This window comes from Artemia sp. Qi Xiang Cuo, chromosome 1 (assembly GCF_049724085.1).
Source record: "Artemia sp. Qi Xiang Cuo chromosome 1, ASM4972408v1, whole genome shotgun sequence".
In the NCBI taxonomy this organism is placed as follows: domain Eukaryota; kingdom Metazoa; phylum Arthropoda; class Branchiopoda; order Anostraca; family Artemiidae; genus Artemia; species Artemia sp. Qi Xiang Cuo.
This window is the reverse complement of record NC_142794.1, coordinates 67,615,437-67,630,226: the sequence shown is the minus strand read 5'-3', so window position 1 is coordinate 67,630,226 and position 14,790 is coordinate 67,615,437. Positions and strand designations below refer to the sequence as shown.

Below are 14,790 nucleotides of genomic sequence, written 5' to 3'. Positions count from 1 at the left end.
TATAACCCATTCTTCATAATTGGCCTTAAAAAAGAAGAAAAAATAGTTTGTTTTTCATGAAAAAAAAATCTTGAAAGAGAACCATCACAGGAATATGTTTAAAAACTTAAATCAAAAGTGTCATTCTATTTTTCTGATATGATTTAGAGATATAAAAAAAGTTGAAAAAAAAGTTAAAAAAAAATGGTCACTACAAACATTATTTTTCTAATAGTAAAAGTCGGGACACATATCTATATAATTCCCATTTTGAAGTTGGAAAATATTAAATGTGATTTTATTACGTTTTAAGTATGTTTCATGTCATTCTAAGAGATGTAAAAAAAATTGGGGGGGGGGGGGTTGATGGGACGGAGGAGGGGGATGGGGTTGGAGGGAGGATGGAGGGATAGGGTTGAGGTATAGGGGTAGAACTTGGGGCCCAAGCATCAGAAGATATTGTCTGTCTAGTATGCATCTCAAAATCATCGTGGACTGCAGCTAAGAATATTAGTGAAAAAGCTTTATGTTTAATAGAAAGGAGAAGGGACTTGTACAAGAATTATCTGAGTGATAGATCACATGAAAACAAAAGGAATGTAAAGAAAATGGAAAAAACATTAAAATATAAGCTAAGGAGATGTGAAGTGGAGGCCATGGATAAAATTGCCAAGGATCTGGAAGATCCAGCTAGACGGCATAATAGTAAAATACTGTACTGGTGTGTTAGTAAATTGAGAGGGAGTAGTCAAACCGGACTTGGTGCAGTTAAAGATAGGAACAGGGCCACAATTAGCGATAAGAAAAGAGTTAAAGAGAGATGGACAGAACATTTGGAGAATTTGCTAAACCGAGATAGAGTTGCAGGAAAAGGTATAGAGGAAAATGAAAAGCTTGTGATACCTTGGATGTGAGAGAAGAACAGTGCGGTTTTAGAAAAGGTAGAGGGTGTGTCGACCAAATTTTCACTCGTAGGTTAATAATTCAGAAGTTCATGAGTTGTCAAACACCTTTGGTCCTCATTTTTATAGATTATGAGCAAGCGTTCGATTCTGTTGATAGAAGAGCTTTAGTAAAAGTTTTATCCTTGTATGGTATGCCAGACAAAATTAAAGTGATTAGTGCTATACACGAGAATAAGAGTACTGCGGTTAAATTAGGAAATGAAGTTAGCAGCTGGTTTTGTATTAAACCAGGAGTTAAGCAGGGTTGTGTTCTATCCGCCCTTATATGGATTATTTTGATGGACTTTGTCTTAAGGAGCACAGGAAAGGCAATGGGAGACCACGGAATGAAATGGGGAGGAAAAAGTTTCCAGGACTTAGGTTATGCTGATGATTTAAGTATCCTAAGTGAAACTGTGAGCAAAATAAATGAACTTTTAGAGGTTTAGCGAGTTCAGTGCGCTAGAATAGGTTTGACAATTAACGTTAAGAGACTAAGTCATTAAGGCTAGGAATAAATGAAGATGAAAAGGTGACGTTGGGTAACGAAAAGATTGATCAGGTTGGCAGCTTCACTTACCTTGGTGGTATTATTAGTAAGGATGGTGGGAGCAGTAAAGATGTTAAAAGTAGAATAGCCAAGCCTCAGGGTATTTTTTCATAGTTGAAAAAAGTTTGGAAGAATAGAAGATAAATCTGCAAACACAGATTAGAATGTTAGAAGCTACAGTGATGACAGTGGTCAAATATGGCTCTAAAGCATGAGCGCTCTGAAAAGCGGATGAAGATTTGCTAAATGTTTTCCAGAGAAATTGCTTACGGATTGTTCGGGGTATCCAGCTGACTGACCGTATTTCAAACAAGAGGGTTGTACGAAAAATGTGATTCAATAACGCTCTCTAGGGCTATAATGAAAGAAAGGTTGAAGTGACAAGGGCAGGTTGTGTGGATGAAGGATGATAGATTGCCGAAGATGGTCCTTTTCGGCCAACCGTCTAGGGCTAAACGGAAAGCAGGACGTCATCGTTTGGGGTGGGAGGACGTCATTAAGAAAGATTGGGATTGAGGAGGAGCGTGCGTAGACGTGATGGCCTCAGGCGGCTTGGTGCTGCAGTGAGTTGTTAGTAGTAGTAGTACACGGGGCTTAGTTTGCAGTCGTAGTCACGACTACGACTACAACTTGGCAAAAACTTTCCGTTCACACGGGTCTCAGAGTCTCTGTCCCAGGCGCAATAATAGCTCAATTTGGATCAACTGACAAGCAATTAAGACTATCTTTCAACAAATTACATCAAATATTACTGGCAAGAAACCTAAGCGCAACTACTACTACGTCTGAGCCCCTTGTTAATGGCCATTAACGGTATTGAGGTAACATTTTTAGGAATAATGAGGGGTATGTTGGGCTCAAAGACATTATCTGCATCCAAGTTATCAAAAATTTATACCTGTAATATCCTAGGAACACGTATGGGTATCAGCTTGTAACTTTCAGGGCCACAACTACTACTACTGTGGCTGCAAATGTTACTGGTTGTGACTGCAACACTGACTATTTCTGAGTGCAACAACTTGCGACTGTCACTATGACTGCTTTAACTGGTACTAAATATAGTTGTGGCTGCTTTCAGAGAAGGCTAGAGGATGTTGAACAAAATCAAAACGCACCATGTGGATGCTGATTGTTAAAGGCAGGGGCGTCATTCGGGGGTGGCAGTTGCTCCCCCAATAATGTGTGGAAAAAAATATTATACATCCAATGCCTTTTGAATATCCAAATATGGACCCCTCTTGCCCCCCCCCCCCAAATAAAAATGCTGAAGATTCTCGCCTGGTTAAAGGGGCGCATCAGAAATATCCAAGAACGGCTGAGTACATTTATTTGAAACTGTCAGGGCATGTTGAACAGTGCTTGAACCTTCAGGGAATGCTTAGGGAGATTTTAAACTAAATCGAAAGACACTATGTGCATCCAGGTTATCAACAGAGTATATGTGCAATATCTTAGGATCAGCTAAGGGTCAAAATATTCAATAAAAAAAATTATGTGTGTCTCGAATATCAAAAGAGCGTATCTGAAATATTCAAGAAACGGCTAATCACACTTAGTTGAAACTTTCAGGGAATGTTGGGGGGTGTTGAAATAAATCGAAAGCCACCAATTAGAACTAATAGAAAAGAATGAGATATTTTAATTCTTACGCCAGAGACCTGAAAAACTGGATAAACATTCATTATATTAACCTAAACATTGGAAATAAAAACGAACATAAACTATTTTAAAAAAAAACTTTCGGAAAAAAAGTTTTTCAAAGAAAATTAAAGAGGCATATTAAAGTCAAGATCATCAAAAATAAACCCTATAATAATTCAAACTAAATACGACCAAAACTTGTTTTTAAGAGTATAAGGAACCAAAAAACGAACAGAAAGTAAAATAAATGATCAAAGACAACATAAAAATAGAAGGTACTAACATAAATGATTAAATAAATCTTAAAATGAGTATAATTTCCATTGAAGGTAAAATTCAAACTAAAAAACGAACAAAAATACTACCAACAGGCGTTTAGCTACTATCCTTTGCCCTAACCGTAAAATTAATTACATATATATATATATATATATATATATATATATATATATATATATATATATATATAAAATATATATATATATATATATATATATATATATATATATATATATATATATATATATATATATATATATATATATATATATATATATATATATATATTTTCATTGGTTCTTTCCAGTCGTCTTGATTATTATTGTTATAAAAATCTAAAAATAAAAATTGCTATAAAATTGCTTACGGAGAAGAAGAAGACTTTCATTCAATGGATTCCCGCTCACACTGGAATCATAGGAAGTGAAACATAGGGAATGAACGTATGCTAAGTCTGCAGTTGAAGTTGGAATAAGTTTGAATGAATTGGACACCCCTCAAGAATATATGATGCTCGGGAAAATAATTCCAGAGCTGAAAAAAGAAGGCTTTTAATCAAGTAGGGATTCATCAGGAAATTTGTTTATTACTAAAAACAATCAAAGGATAATACAAAATAAATTATATAAAGAATTAAATAGATTTGAAGCAAAGAAACTATTCCACCTTCGTTAAAACCATGCTGGAGTAAGATATCACGAAGTAAGATTTTGGAGAGAACGTGACAATTATCCCAAATGTGGGAACTTAGAGACCATTGAGCACTTGCTAATAGGGCCGTGAGAGTGAAGAAGAAAGACGAGAAATAGTGGATTTTTTTAGATTTAAGAGAAGGCAGCCAAGCCTAAATTCATTACTCGGTGGATTAGAAAGTGAAGAAGAAAATTGTGTGATCACACGTCTTGTAATAAAGTTTTTAAAGAAAAGTGGAAGAATTATGGTCATTTGAAAGCAGTTTATAAAGAATAGATTCTATACGGGCTTGAAGAATAAGAAGGGAAGAGGAGCCACTGACGTCCCCTGGGCTGTACAGCGAGAGGGGAATCATCCCCATACTGAATCCCGAATCCTGCTATAAAATTGCTTTAAAATATTGCTATAAGAATAAAAGTCTAACGTTTAATCGAAGAAAAAGATTAAAAGCTAAGGACTAGAGACCTAGAGTCCACACCACAAAATCCCACTATCAGCCAAGAGCCTAGCCAACTATACCTGCACACAGAGTATAGAAATCGACATCTATCATCTTATATTTGAACTCCTAGAGTCGAAAGATCTGCTGAAAGATATCTGAATATATCTAATAAATATGAGGCAATCAAGCCAGTAGCTCTGTAGCCCACAGAGTGAAGCAAAAGGAAAAGGGCTAAATAGTGTTACTGAAAAGCCCGCCTGCTGTTAAATAGAAGAAGAAGAAGAATAGAGTGTTTCAAGTTTCAAGTAGATTCATCCGAAGCCTATAATTGAAGAAGAAGAAGAAGAAGTAGGTTGATTCAAAATTTAGCCCTTGTCTCTTTTTAATTATCTCTAAATCATCAGGTGATCAGTAGGTTCTGATCACTTTCAGTAATAGTGCAACTAGAAGAAAACACTCCCCAGAATTTCTCAGAACAAAAATGTGGAAATTCTGCAACAGCATTTGGCCAAGCTGGCAAAATAGGCCCTACCATTGCCTCTAAAATTCAAAAAGTTTCATCTGAAGATAAAAATTGATTTAATAGATGAAGAAATAGTAAAGCTCTAGGCCTAGTTTAGCTACTTTTTTGCTATCTTGGAAAGGGGCTAGGTTAGGAAAATGAGAATTTCAGTAATGAATCCTGGGCTAAAAACATGCTCTGGGAAGGTAGGCTATTGCCAAGCTTCCATGTTAACCCTCTTCTGATTTCTTAATCTTAGGAATTTTCCTACTTGACAGGTCTAGGCTATACCCAGGCTAGGCTATTGAAATTTTATGACAAAACATTTTGGTAAATTTTTATCAAATCATATTATTGACTTACAAATAAAGTAAACATATGACTTGATGCCTTTTTGGTAAATATATACCAAATCATATTATTGAGTTAGGAATAAAGTGAATACACCATTTGATGCCTTTTTTTATGCTGATTTTTTATAATAATCATTTCTATCGAAAATGAATTTTAGCTCCCCCCCCCTATATATGCCAATTCAGGGTATATATTTCTACATTAGGGGGGGGGGGTGTTGGTAAAGTTTAAACGTACCTCCCATTTACATCAGAAACAAAATTTGCCCCTACCCCCCCTAATGTAGAAATATATACCCTGAATTGGCATATATAGTGGGGGGGGGGGGCTAAAATTCATTTCTGATAGAAATGCTTAGGCTATTGTACTTGTAATCAGCATAAAAAAAGGCATCAAATGGTGTATTCACTTTAGTCCTAACTCAATATTATGATTTGGTATATATTTACTGTCTTTTTTATGCTCTTTCCAAATATAATAATCATTTTTGTTGGAAATGAATTTTACCCCCACCCCTATATATACCAATTCAGGGTATATATTTGCACAGTAGGGGGGGGGGGTAAAATTAATTTTTGTTGTTAATAGGAGGTAAGTTTAAACTTTACCCCCACCCCCCTAATGTACAAATATATACCCTGAATTGGTATATATTGGGGTGGGGGTAAAATTCACTTCCAACAAAAATGATTATTGTAATTGTAAAGAGCATAAAAAAAGGCATCAAGTGATATATTCCCTTTATTTGTAAGTCAGTAATATGATTTGGTAAAACTTTACCAACATTTTACCTTAATTTTCAGGTATTAGTTTATTTTTCTCTGGTTTTAGTTCTGAAAATGCAATTCCTGTTATTTGGGAAGAATTTTAAGCCATATCAATGTATTTTTTTTCTAAATTTTTAGAAATGTAGGCTAGTTTGGATCTTTGAAACCTTATAAATTGGGATTGAGCAAAGTTGTGAAGCTGAAAACAGCTTTCTTGTACTTCATTTAAGCAGAAGATCTGTTTTGCAAGGTTTCACTTTCATAACACAAAGATCTTTACAGGTCAACAAAATTTACTGCCCTCCAGAGGGAGAAGGAGTAGAGTTAGGTACTTCAAAATACCTTCTCATGATATACTTTAGTCTGTAGACCCATTCTTGAAAGTGTTTCATTGGTAAATTTTTACCAAATCATATTATTGACTTACTAAGAAAGTAAACATGCCACGCGATGCCCTTTTTTAGGCTCCTTCCAAATATAATAATCATTATTGTCAGAAATGAATTTTATCCCCACCCCTATATATACCAATTCAGGGTATATATTTGCACTTTAGGGGGGTGGGGTATATTTTATTTCTGATGTAAATGGGAGGTAAGTTTATACTTTACCCATCTCCCCCCCTAATGTGCAAATGTATACCCTGAATTGGTGTATATAGGGGTGGGGGTAAAATTAATTTCTGGCTAAAATGATTATTATATTTGGAAAAAGCATAAAAAAAGGCATTGAGTGGTATGTTTACTTTATTTGTAAGTCAATAATATGATTTGGTAAAAATTTACCATTTCATTTTCCTAACCTAACCCCTTTCCAAGATAGCAAAAAGTAGCTAAAGTAGAATTTTACCTGAACAAATTACAAATGTGCTTGTGAAAAATAGTGAAAATAGTTTTGTTTTTTCTAAGCCTAATAAAAAAAAAAACTCCATTACTGGCTGGAATACAAATTGTGAAAAAGCTTGGCTAGAAAAAAAATAAAAATAAAACTGATATGCAAGAAATCCAACAATAAGTAGTAAAATAGAGATGAATAGGGCCACTACAGTCCTAAAACAGCTATCCTCCAAGAAACAAGAGAATGATAGAGGAAACTAATTGAGGAAAATTTTTCAAATAATACAACAATAAAAGATACACAGCAAAATCTTAAAATCTATACTGGCCAAAAAATCCTCCAAAACTTCATGTTCTCCTAAGAAAGGAGGGCATAGAGTTCACAGCTCCAGAAGATAAAATAAGATCCTTTTAGAAAACATAAAAAAAAAATTAATCATGGGTATCCTTATAAAACACCAAGCAATACAATTATTGATAAAATAAACCAACCCCCAATAAAAGACTTCACTCTCTATAAGACCTTGAAAATACTTTAAAGAAAACCAAGAGCAACTGGTCCTGACCAAATACACAACCTAATGCTAACAAATTTACCAGAGGAACACTTGATAAAGAGTAGAATTCTTGGGCTTGTAATAAAAGCTGCACAGAAAGAGCAGTTATGTTTTCTTCCAAACCAGAGCACAACTGACAGCCTAGTTAGACTTTAGAACCAAATCAGGTTCAAACATGAAAACAGGGCTTCAGATGCAGGAAGGATACATTTGCTGTTTTCTTAGACATGAAGTCTACATTTGATCATGTTGATGTGGACAAACTGTTGAACAAAGCAGAGAAAATTGGTATTCCTATGGATTATATAAATTGAATTTCTAGTTTTTTGAAGAATTGTGAGGTTAGAGTATCTGCTGGTGGATATAGTACAAATTTTCAGGTTAAAAATGATATTAGACTACCTCAGGAGATGTATTAGGCCTCATATTGTTGATTATATATTGTTGACACTTGGACCTGTCAACTGTCCTTGGTTGTAAAGCATATAGGTATGCAAATGATATTGCACTTTTGCATCACTGACTGGAAATTGGTATTCCTATGGATTATATAAATTGAATTTCTAGTTTTTTGAGGAATTGTGAGGTTAGAGTATCTGCTGGTGGATATAGTACAAATTTTCAGGTTAAAAATGACATTAGACTACCTCAGGAGATGTATTAAGCCCCATATTGTTTATTATATATTGTAGACACTTGGACCTGTCAACTGTCCTTGGTTGTAAAGCATATAGATATGCAGATGATATTGCACTGGTGATAACTTAAAAAAAAAACAACCCATCATCTACAGTCAGTGATGCAAAAAGTATTGAATAGCATTCAACAGTGGTGTAGTGAGAATAATATGATACTATCACCTGAGAAAACAGTTGGTATGGTTTTCTCAAAAAGTAATAATACTGCAATACCACAGGTGAAAGTTTTGAATCAGGTTATTAGGATGGATGATTATTTTTGTTTCCTAGGCCTAATTTTGGATAGTAAAATGACTGGATTGAGACATATAGAGTATTTGTTAGGTAATATAAGGAGTAGGTTAAACCTTATACATATAATGTGCCTAGGAAAAAGGGGTGCTTCTTATAAGTGCCTTAGTAAAATTATAAAAGCTGTTATTGTTAGTGAGTTTGATTATGATAGCTTTATATATGGTGATACTAGTCAGAAGAATTTTAAAAAGTTGGGCATAGTTTATCATAGTGTTCTTAGGCAATACTTAGGTTGCCTACATAGTATCCCTATTCCTGCAATGATGGTTGAATTGGGGATGAGCATCCTTAAGTTACAATATGATAAGCTACTTGTAAAGTACTTCACTAAGAAGGCTAGTTTAGATGAGGATCTAATTAAGATAGAAATAATAAGTAATTACAATAGGGATCTTAGATTTAAGAATAGGAATATTCCTGCTTTTTATAGACATATTAGTTTACTTCCTAGTGAGTGCCCAAAGATAACACCAATTATTGAGGTTGTCTTTGAGGATAGAGTATTAAATAAACCACATGTAATATAGGATAATGTGTATTTCCCTATGCCTAACCATGGTAAAGATGATTATATGACTTTAAAACATGTCTGGTTTAGACAGACTGACCATTTAAGAGACAATATACAAGTTTTTAATGATAGATCTAAATCAGATAAGGGTGCTGGTTGTGCAGTAGTGATCCTCAGTATGTTAATTTCTTGTAGTTTTAAGCTACCAAGTGGCCTATCTATTTTTTCAATTGAGACAATAGTATTGAATAAGGCATTAGATTTTATCAAGTCATATGGACAAGCACAGAGTTAGATGATTTGTTCTGACTCTGCATCAGCCCTTAAATACCTTATGAATGAACATGTCCCTAGTCATGAGATAGTTTATAGTATTCATCAAATTGTTAGGTCATTAGAGTGTGTGGGGAATGATATACATCTGGTCTGGGTCCTAGCACATGTTGGAATTGCTGGAAATGAATCAGCTGATAATACAGCTAAATGGGATATTTTAAATGGCCAGCGTATCATTGTAAAACCCACTCAAAGTGAATATAAAACATGTATTTATAGTGTATTATGTGATAGGGAAACTAATGGTTACATTAGAAATTGTGCAAACACAATTTTAAAGCTTTATGATTATAGGCCATCACCTGATGGACTGGTACATGATATTAGATCCTTATTGACTAAGTATATATATATATATATATAAAATTGTAATCTGTATTATGTTTTATAATTTTTGTATCTATATTGAATTTATGTATGACTTATTTTATTTATATAAGTTTTTTTCTTAATTTTAGTTTATATATTTCTAGACATGTTATGTGACCATAGCAGGATAGTGATGTGATATGCAGGCCAATGTCAGTGATTTAAACAAGAGCACTCTGTGCAACATCTTAGTACAACCCCATGATATTTTAAGAATTGATGTGGCCTGTGTCAAATATATATCTGTGTAATACTCAAAGTGACGTGGTTCCACTTGAAGCCCAAGATTTGATAGAGGATTGCATGTATATGAGTGGTATATTCACTCAAATGTCAACTAAACAACAACAACATCAATAAGTTGATTCAAGCCATTTAAAGTCTTCCTTGATATCTCCTAGTAACATCACAGATTTCTTAGGTCTGGCTTGGAAATGCAATTTTGTTTCTGAAACAATTGTCACTTCAGAGCTGCCAAAAATTTTTGTTGTATAATTCTAGTCTAGTTTTTTTTTATATCTTGGAAAGTTGTTTATTTATGTAAATAAAACTAAATGATCTCTTACAAAGGCATTTTGAAGCATATAGTGCTGACCTTTGATTATGCAAATATATGAAATGGATAATGTCTAAAAATTTCTTTTCTATAGAATGTAAAAATAATATCTAACCATACTCAAGTTTTGCATAGATTATCCAATTAGTTAGCTAATTGAAAAGTATTTTAGACAAACAAGACATTAGCCAACTAGAGAAATAATCAAAATCTAAAAGAAATATAATTTTAGCCCACTAACCAGATCCAGATATAAGTCTTGTTTATAGTAATTTTGTTCTCTGTTGTTTGTTTATTGTCATTTTGTAATGAGACAAGTTTATGGCTTACTCCAGTTTTGATTAAATTAATAAAAAAAAATAAAGCATGAGAGCCAACTTAGTGTCTCTAACTATATGGGTAATACTTGATCTTAACTCTTCTGATATAGATTATAACTAGGCAAATAATTCAATTCTTGATGCAAACTAGTGATAATATCCAACTAGCCAGATAATTTTTTCTCTTAGGCATAGCACAAGCATATAACTAGGAAGGTAACACTTTGTCCTAGCCCTTCTGATATATGTCCAACTAGGCAAATTAGTAAATTCTTTAAGTAATTACCTTAATTTGCACTTTGTAGCAATTAAGATCCATTTTGATCTGTTAGTTGCTCCATGCTTGATGATATGAATGATTAAACATCAAATGCATCCCACTTGTACTTCTAGGGAACACCATTCCATGTGACATCTAATAACTTCTTGAAAACTTCATCATTGGGTGCTGATACTGTTGCATTTGAGAGACTATTCCAATGGTTTACTACATGGTAGGAGAAAAACTGTGGTCAGCATTAAGTTTTGACAGATGGCTTGAACAGCTTCTTTGAATGTCCCCTCCTGTCTGTGCCAATATTTTGGGAAACTGACAGATGAATTGGGGGGGGGGGTCTTGTGAAGTAAGCTTGTATGTCATAAGCATATCAGCTCATCATTGTCAGTAAACCAGTGTAAATAATTTCAGCTCTTTTAAACATTCATCGTAAGGCTTGTCTCTCATCTTAGATACTACCTTTGTGGCTCTCCTTTGCACTCCTTCCAGAAGCTGTACATCACCCCTGTATCCTGGTGATGCTATGCACATTCCAAAATCAAGTACTGGTCTGATAAGGGCCTTGTACAACCTCACAAAGCATAGGGAGGTCTAATGGATACAATTTTTTTAAGTTTTTTTTTGTGACTCATGATTGAGTGCACCAATCAACTTAGAATCATCAGCATAGAGAGTTAGATGATTTGTAGTTAATTGAACAATATCATTTATATAGATATTGAATAGTCCTAAGACACTGCCCTGCAGGACACCACTGGTGACTCCACATCTCTCAAAGAGGATTATTCATTAGTAAAAAGCCTAACTCTCTGTGTTCTATCTGTAAGAAAAGCTAAGATCCAGCCCACAAGGTCTGCATTAATTCCACACAAGATGAGTTTTATTGTATGCTTTTGCAAGGTCAAGCAGCAAGACATCCACAGGTAAGCCCTGATCAATCAGGTCTGTTATAACATCATAAGACTCCAGCAAATTTGTTTCTAGAGACATGTCTCTAGAAACAAATTTTTTGAAGTACATTTTTCAAAAACTAAGTTCCTGTTTTGTCTTTAAACTCTAAAAATCTGCAATATCTGGAAATGAGCACATGAAATGGAAACTGTAATTAGTTCTGTAAACAAAATCCACAAGAATGTGGCATTTTGAAATATTTTGGTATGAAAAATGCTTCTCTTTGTTCTGAAGACTGGTAGCACATATAAATTCACCTTAAGTATGTAAATACCAGTAACAAGCATAATTTCTTATTTGGTGGTACTTCCTTGGTACATAGGGAAACTGAATAATTGTGAGAGTGACTTGACAATGTCTTCAGCAACTTCTTTTAGAAGATGTGGATGTAACCTATCTGCCCCAATTGGTTTGTTGACATCTAGCAATTTAAGTTGTTTGAGGATATTTGAGAGTCTTAATGGGCTCTATTGGATGGTGGATTTGTGTAGGTTCAACATTTGGTAGGTCTGTATCTGATGTGCAACTAAAATTAGACAGAAACTGGCAGTTCAATTCATCTGCAATTTCTTTGACATCTTTTTGTTCAGCTCATGAAGCAGTTAGCTTGAATAATATGGTGATAATATCCATCTAGCCAGATAACTATTTCTCTTAGGCATATGATCAACATCTAACTAGATGGGTAACATTTTATTTTAACCCTTCTGATATATATCCAACAAGGCAAAATTAATTCCCAAAGCCAAATGGTGATAACATCCAACTACCAGGATAATTTGTTGTGTTAGCAATTATTTTACAATATCCAATTAGCTGGCTAGAAACTTTATTCAGGCAACTTAACAAGAATAGCATATGTCTGGCTAGGCAGATAATAAATCCTTTTAAAACATGAGTTGCAACCTGGGAAGATAGATGTCAATGCTTTGCCTAAGAGAATTAATTGTCTGGCTAGTTGGATATTGTCATCTGATTACATTGAGAGTTTACTTTTCTGCCTAGTTGAATATATATCAGAAGGGCCAAGACAAAGCATTATCCACCTAGTTGGATGTTCATGCTACACCAAAGAGAAAATTAATTATCCAGCTAGTTGGATATTATCACCAAATTATTTAGAAAAGTTACTTACCTGCCTAATTGGATAATAAAAGATGGGTTAGGACAAAGTATTATCCACCTAGTTAGATGTTCATGCAGTGCCTAAGTGAAATGATCTTTTGGCTAGTTGGATATTATAACTAATCTGCTTAGAGAATTTACTTATCAGCTCAGTTGGATATATATCAGAGTTGATAAGATAAAGCATTGTCCACTTAGTTGGATGTGCATGCTACACCTAAGAGAAATTATTATCTAGCTAGTTGGATATTATCACCAAATTACTTAGAGAAGTTACTTACCCAAGTTGGATAATATAAGACATGCTAGAATAAAGTATTATCTACCTAGTTAGATGTTGATTCATTGCCTAAGATAATTAATAATCTAGCTAGTTGGATAATATAAGAAAGGCTAGGACAAAGTATTATCCACATAGTTAGATGTTCATGCTGCACCCAAGGGAAATAATTGTCTAGCTAGTTGGATATTGCCACCAAATTACTTAGAGAATTTACTTGTCTGCCTAGTTGGATAACATAAGAAAAGCTAGGACAAAGTATTATCTCCTTAGTTAAATGTTCATGCTAAACATAAGAGAAATAAATATCTGGCTAGTTGGATACTATTATCAAATTATCTTGATAATTTATTTATCTATCTAGATAAATATATATAAGAAAGTCTAAGATTTGCTATTATCCACCTAGTTAGATATTCAGGCTGTGAACTAAGTTCAATCCTTATTGAAATAGGTAGATATTTTGTATGCGACAATGACAATAAAATTTTCAGCTAGGAAGGTATATGTGTAAGATCTTTAGAAATGGTATTATCTGTCTAGCTAGATATTTTATTTTGATACTAAGTATAGTTGGATGTTTTTTTTAACATTCTACAGAATAGAATTTTTTTTCAAGAATATCCAATGGGCACCTTCCCTAAGGAAAATAAGAATTAGTATTCCTGAATCACCTACAAATGGCAATTTTTTCTCACTACACTATTCCTCTTTTTGTAAAATTTCTTTTAAACCGATGGTTACTTTTTTTTACCTTTTGGGGCCCCATTAAGGGCTCAAAATGTGATCATGGTTGCAGGTGTAGCTGCAACCTAGTATAGGACCATTACAGCCCATAGTAACTTAAAATTAGCCTAAAACCCCCCTAAAAATACAACATTGGAATTGCCTTGGCCAAAAACCCTATTCAAGAAACTTACAGTCCCTTGGCTTGAATAAGAAGGAAGATCCATTGGCTTGAACAGTAAAGAATATCACTTTTTTGGGCATGGGAAACATTTTTTTCTTCTCTGCAGCTAGCAGGTCACTGGGGCATTGTAGAGAAGCTATTTAAGGGCTCGTTTTAACTGAAATTGCTACATCTACATGCTTTTGTAATTAACAAAACATAATATTTAAGATAAAATCACTTTCTTGACAAAAACTGCATTTTCATGTTAAAGAGGAAAAGTAATGTCATAATCATAGGTTACAACCATAAAGGATGCTATATTGAAATGCTTTTAAGGGTGCCTTAGGTAGCAATGATAGCATAGATAGTTCTGTACCAGTCCTGCTAAGAAAAAGCCAAAAACTTTTTCTTGTGTGTAATGTATGTTACACATGAAAAGCATCCATAAGGCTACATATTGCTTGAGCAGCCTATTTTAAATGAAAAGAATGCCTAAATTAGAATTCACCAATTTTCTTTATAATTTCAGGTTTTCTGGAAAGATTCCCCCAGAAGCAAATATTGTATTATGAAAGAGCATAAAATAAGGCATTAACTGATGCATTCACTTTAACCCTAAATATATAATTACGCC

General features: G+C 33.9%; 2 protein-coding genes across 4 annotated transcripts in view; one reads left to right on the top strand and one right to left on the bottom strand.

Moving 5' to 3' along the window:
• The window catches only part of LOC148956629 (RNA-binding protein fusilli-like), a 36,132-nt gene extending 22,896 nt beyond the window's left edge, over positions 1–13,236 (bottom strand). Inside the window, exon 1 of the mRNA XM_089091493.1 lies at positions 12,995–13,236. The gene's annotated coding sequence lies outside the window, so the exon portion shown is untranslated. The remainder of the gene's footprint in view (positions 1–12,994) is intronic.
• sp3 (phosphatidylinositide phosphatase spermathreecae) overlaps positions 4,624–14,790 on the top strand; it is a 124,578-nt gene continuing 114,411 nt past the window's right edge. Inside the window, exon 1 of one of the 3 annotated variants that reach the window (XM_089086140.1) lies at positions 4,624–4,836. The gene's annotated coding sequence lies outside the window, so the exon portion shown is untranslated. Of the gene's footprint in view, positions 4,837–7,816; positions 7,836–14,790 lie in introns of those variants that run through there. The other 2 variants (XM_089086134.1, XM_089086165.1) reach the window with 2 other exon arrangements.